This window comes from Pan troglodytes, chromosome 17, assembly GCF_028858775.2.
Source record: "Pan troglodytes isolate AG18354 chromosome 17, NHGRI_mPanTro3-v2.0_pri, whole genome shotgun sequence".
Lineage (NCBI taxonomy): Eukaryota > Metazoa > Chordata > Mammalia > Primates > Hominidae > Pan > Pan troglodytes.
In genome coordinates, this window is record NC_072415.2 from 2,468,518 (window position 1) to 2,474,189 (window position 5,672).

At 47.0% G+C, this 5,672-nt stretch overlaps 1 long non-coding RNA gene across 1 annotated transcript; it reads right to left on the minus strand.

Moving 5' to 3' along the window:
• Nucleotides 1-520: 520 nt before the first annotated feature.
• Nucleotides 521-4,731, minus strand: LOC134808696 (uncharacterized). The gene is made up of 2 exons (XR_010152107.1): nt 4,402-4,731; nt 521-1,592 (listed from the first exon to the last, which is right to left on the minus strand). It is a non-coding gene; the product is annotated as an uncharacterized LOC134808696 (long non-coding RNA).
• Nucleotides 4,732-5,672: the final 941 nt, after the last annotated feature.

A 5,672-nucleotide genomic window follows, 5' to 3' on the forward strand; every position in this document is an offset into this window, starting at 1 on the left:
TTGTCTGGGCAACCAGGGAATGGGACGGAGGGAGGGCGGGCCTCCGAGACTCCGTCTCGAAACAGAAATCATGATAATAAAATAAAAGTAAGTTAAAAAAAAGAAATCACGCATAATTCCTAACGTGTTTGATGCCTCGAAAGGCGAGAGGCGTACGTACGTGGATGTCACGGTGGGGTTGTTTTTTGTTGTTGTTGTTGTTGTTGTTGTTGTTGTTTCTTTTTCCCCGGAAACTCACTTTTTAATTATTTTGTTGCATTTCATTTTCATTTTCATTTTGTTTTCAAGTCCAGGGTCGCAAGCATGGCGATACCCCTTCTCTACTAAGGTACAAAAATTAGCGGGGCGTTATTGCTGGTGACTGTAATCCCAGCCACTCAGGAGGATTAGAGTGGAGAATCGCTTCAACCCGGGAGATATTTGCTGCAGTGAAACGAGTGTGCACCACTGCATTCCAGCCTGGGTGGCTGACCGAGAGTCCTCCTTAAAAAAAAAAAAAAAGAAAAAAGACACAAGAAAGAACAGACCAAAATACTCCATTGTTTCAGAACGTTTCCCCAGAAGACCCCAAACCCCCTGAGTCAGGTCAAGGAGGTGGTGCTTTATTTTACTTCTCTCTCTCTCTTTCTCTCTCTCTCTCTTTCTTCCCTGTTATTTATTTTCGAAGCATACATGTGCAAGATTGTTTCATAGGTAAACTTCTGAGTAGGGGGTTCAGTTTGCCGATGATTTCCTCACCCGGATTCTCAGCGCAGTACCCGACAGTTTTTGTGTTTTGCTCGTTTTGTTTTGTCCTGAAGCTGTCTGTCCTTCCACACCTCCTCCCTCAAGTAGGCTCCTGTGTCTCTCCTCCTCCTAGTTCTTCACATGCATTCTCATTATTTAGTTCCCATTTATGGGTGAAAACACGTGGTATATAGATGATTGTTGCTTTCATCTTCGGTGGTGGTGATGAAAGAGGCATGACACTACATCGACCCTTAGGACGCTCCCCTCCATCCCCACCCTACACCCCCTCCCCACGCACACCGTCTTTCCTGAACCCCGTCCTGAAACCCAACAAACGAAGAAAGACAGAAATGAAAGTAAGAGTTCTGCCACCAAGGCGGTGGAGGGGGGGAATCTCAAAGGGTGAGCAAGCGATGGGGTTCGGGGGATGTCATGGCCTAGGTAGCAAAAATAGTGGACCGACTTTCCAGCCCCCCCCACACTCCCTAATCCTCAGCCATCACTTTGGAGTTCATCCAAGGAAGGCTGGTCTCAGGGACTACAGACCTAACCTCTCTGGATTCTATAGGATAAGATGTTATGGCCGGACGCGGGGCTCACGCCTTTAATCTCAGCACTTTGGGTGGTCAAGTTGGGTGGTACGCCTCAGGTTGGGTGTTCTAGACCAGCCTGACCATTATGGAGCTACCTAGTCTCTATGAAAAAAAAAAAAAAAAAAGCCAGGCCTGGCGGTGTTTGCCTGTGGTTTCAGCTACTCGAAAAGGTGAAGATTGGAAAATCTCTTGAACACAGGCGGCAGAGGTTGCGGTGAGCTGAGGTCGCGCCACTGAACTCCAGCCTGGGCAATAAGAGCGAAACTCCACCTGAAAGACAAAAAAAAAAAAAAAAAAAAAAAGAAAAGAAAGAAGATTTTATGAAGTACAGTTTATATCAATCGGCTCTCACTGTACCTTGAGAGATTCTGAAAATCGCTACTTAATGACAGAAGAAAACACCAGCTAACAGGTTTTCGGGAAAATAGACATCTTCCTAAAATCGGTAAAATCTACTTCAACTGAAAAGAGATAAGTAAAGTAAAAACTACAAACAAAACAAAACGTAAAAACAAACACAGACCAAAGCATCGCTTGTGGAAATATTATGGAAGCAAATTCTCACATTTTAGAAAGCGTTTCTATGTTGGGCAAATACCAATAAGGCCCAGGGAAGATCTGTGAAATGTGGCAGCGTGCACCATTTTGAGGGCTGAAATCTGTCTGGGTCTCTGCTTTCATCACAGCTCTTTTTTTTGGGCGGGCGGATACCTGCAGTTCATGAGTTCAAGAGCAGTCTGGGCAACATAGCAAAATTCTGACTACTAAAAAGGCGAATGTTAGCTGGGTATGGTGTCACACAGAATTATGTTCCAAGAGGAAGCATCACAAATACCCATGGTCCGCAGTCAATAAATGAAGTGAGTTTACAAGTTTGTAGTGTCATTGCTGCCTCAAAAGGCAAGAGGCATATGTTTGTGTCACTGTGGGTTTCTATTTTTTCTTGGAAACTCACTTATTTTTAATTACTTTTTTTTTTTTAGATGGAGTCTGACTCTGTCACCCAAGCTGGAATCCAGTGGCATGATCTGGGCTGACTGCAATCTCCGTCTCCCGGCTTCAACAGATTCTACTACCTCAGCATATCGAGTAGCTGGGACTAGAGGTGCGTGCCACCACACCTGGTTAATTTTTGTATTCTTCGTACAGACAGAGTTTGACTAAGTTGGCCAGGCTGGTCTCAAACTCCTGACCTCGTAATCCTCCCACCTCCACCTAGCAAACTGCTGAGATGACAGTAGTGACCCACTGCACCCAGCCTACTGGTTTATTTTTAAAAATAGCAATTTGGGTCAGGCGCAGTGTGTCTCGCCTCTCTATATCAACCAACATTCTTTCTCGAATCTGATGACCTGGGATCTCCCAGCACTTTGGGAGGCCAAGGCCACAGGATTCCTGGAAGTTGGAGTTCAAGACCAGCCTAGGCAACATGGTGAAACCCTGTCTTTACTAAAAAGGTAAAAGTTAGCTGGGTATGGTGGCACGTGCCTGTTATCCCAGCTACTCGAGAGGCTAAGGGAAGAGAATCGCTGGAACCTGGGAGGCGGCGGTTGCAGTGGCCCGACACTGCGCCATGGCCTGACCAACAGAACAAGACTCCATCTCAAATAAATTAATAAATACGTTAGTTAATCGAAAAGTATAAAAAGAAAACTGCAAGGACGTGGCGGGAATGCACGGGAATGCTTCTCTCATTCCTAAAGATCAGAGCAGAAACACAGTACCATCAGGTTGAGACACAGGCCGTTCTGAATCTCTTCTCACTGTGCTCAACTGACACCAAAGAAGGGCAGGTTTCCATGCCGCCCGTTCATCATCACCGCTCTCGTCAAGTATAATTGCGGAGTCATGACTACACAGAGATCTCTCAACCCACCAACTGCGTCCTTACTTTTATGAGTGCAGTTGAAAGAATAAACAGGGCATTTAGCGAAGTAATCATCATATGTTCTTTCGTCTCCCATGTCTCCCATGAAACCAATCAAATTCGTGGTCCACTTTTCCCCCACCCTTCGAACATCCACAGAGCACCAAAATAAAAGAGCAGTGAATGCATTTTACGCGGCAAGGAGGAAAAACAACAAAGTGAAAGTCACAGAGGCTTGTGATACACAGGGAGATACAGAATAAGTAGAATTTTCCAAAATCCACACTAAGACAGACAGACAGAGGGACGGAAAGAAACAAATGAAGAAAAGAGAGAGAGAGTAAGGAAGATCAAGAAAAAGAAAATAGAGATGTAAAGGGAAGAAAGATGAAAAAGAAAACCGAAAGACATAGAAACAGAAAAAAAAAAGAATGAGAAATGAGAGAAAAAAGGGAGGAAGAAAAAGAGAGAGAAGAAAAAGAAAAGACAGAAAGAAAGAGAAAGAAAAAAAGAGAAAAAGTGAAGGAAATAAGAAAGAGGGCAGGGCATCGTGGCTCACACCTATAATCCCAGCACTTTGGGAGGCTGAGGTGGAAGAATTGCTAGAGCCTAGGACTTTGAGACCAGCCCTGGCAACACAGTGAGACCCCGTCTCTACTGAAAAAGAAAAGAAAAGAAAAAAATCCGGGCATCGTGATGGCAGGAGCCTGTTGTCCCAGATCCTTTGGAGCCTGAGTTGAGAACATCGCTTGGGCTCGGGAGGTGGAGGCTGCAGCGGGCCTTGGTCAGACAAATGCTCTGCAGTCTGTTTCCCAGGCTGTCTTGAACTCCCAAGCTCTAGCGAACTGCCCTCCTCAGCCTCCGAAATTGCAGCCGCCACAACCAACGGTCCTGAAGGTGTCATTGACAGATTTTACTATACAGGGTGTTTCGCCATATTTCGAATTTGAACCCAGGAATTTGAAGCTGCAGTGACCCAAAGTCGCGCCACTGCACTGCACTCTGGGTGATAGAGGAAGACTCCATCTCTAAATAATTACATAAATAATAAAAACAATAACAATAACGACAAACAATAATACAAAGAAATAATAACAAACAGCAGTAATAATAAACAAACTCGTGGGAGTGAAAAACTTTACAAGGTAATTTAGATCACAGTGAATTGCAGTTTATTTCAAGGAATTTTTTTCTTTAATCTGTCTCTCTTACCTTCTGAAACACTCAGACTGGAGGGCAAGGCATGATCACGGCTCGCTTCAGCTTCGACATCACAGAATTAAGTGACTCCTGTAGTCTCAGCCACTTCGAAGGCTGAGATAGGAAGATCGCCTGAGGGAGCCCTGGAAAGTCGAGGCGGCGGTGAGCCGAGATTGCATTTTTACACTCCAACCTGCCTCAAAAACTACAAATAAATAAAAGGTAAATGTGAAACAACAGCAACTTCAGTGTGTAGAAAGAGGAGCAAGAAAAATAAAAGAAAAACAAAACGAAGAGAAACTGAAAGTACTGTGGAAACAGTTGGAGAGGAAGAAACGACGCAAGGAAAAAGCGACACCTAGTGAATGCGGGTGGTACTGCTGCTGACCAAAGTCATCTGGTCTACCGTAGAAATCCCAAGTTGACGGTCAAGTCCAACGCTTGCCGCGGACATGAGGTGGGCACGGCGACCCGAGACCTGAGGACTGGGGCCTTAGGCCCTGGTCCCTGGTCTTCCAGACAGAGAAGCCCGCGGCCTTGTCAACTGGATGTTGCTTGCCTCCCGCAGTTGGTTGATTCGCGGGCTGATCGGGAAGCCAAATGCCAGCATCTAATCGACAGGGTCCACACTAAAGACCAAATGCGGTGCTCGCGGAGGGAAGCGATCAGACGCAGTTGGAACCTTATCACACAGAACCGGCCCAGGTTTGAGGCCGTCTAACTTGGCAGACCTGCCAGCCATTTCCCTGCAGTCCACTGATTAACCCGGGCAGAGAAGAGGAGTAAAGACACAAGGGTAGTGACTAGCTAGTCTTTCATCCCAGCACCCCTGGGGCGGGGAGAGGGACTGTGACCCAAACAGCCACCCACGGGCATCGCGCGAACACTACTCAGACAGGGACTGCAGGGGCAAAACCTCTGACACCCGCGCCTCAGCCATTCGCACGAGGCTCGAAGAATCCGGTCCCAACTCGTGGAGGAATTCCCAGCGGGGTGGGAGAAAGAAGCTCAATCAGAGAGGTGGAACATCGAGCAGGGGCGCCAACCCTACCTCGCAACCCCCAGCGCTGCATCTTGGAAAGCCCGCTGTTGGGGAACGACCCCTCCCAAATGCACGGCCAACGCCAACGTTATCTCGCGAGAGACAGCCCTGCATGCCCTGGGGCTCCGGGGCGGGGGGCCTGAGCAGGCCCCGGAACTAAGTCCCCGGGGGCAAAAGGAGGGAAGAAGGAAGGTAGAGGTCCAGGGCTGAATTATACAGAACACGCCACAACGCTAGGTTT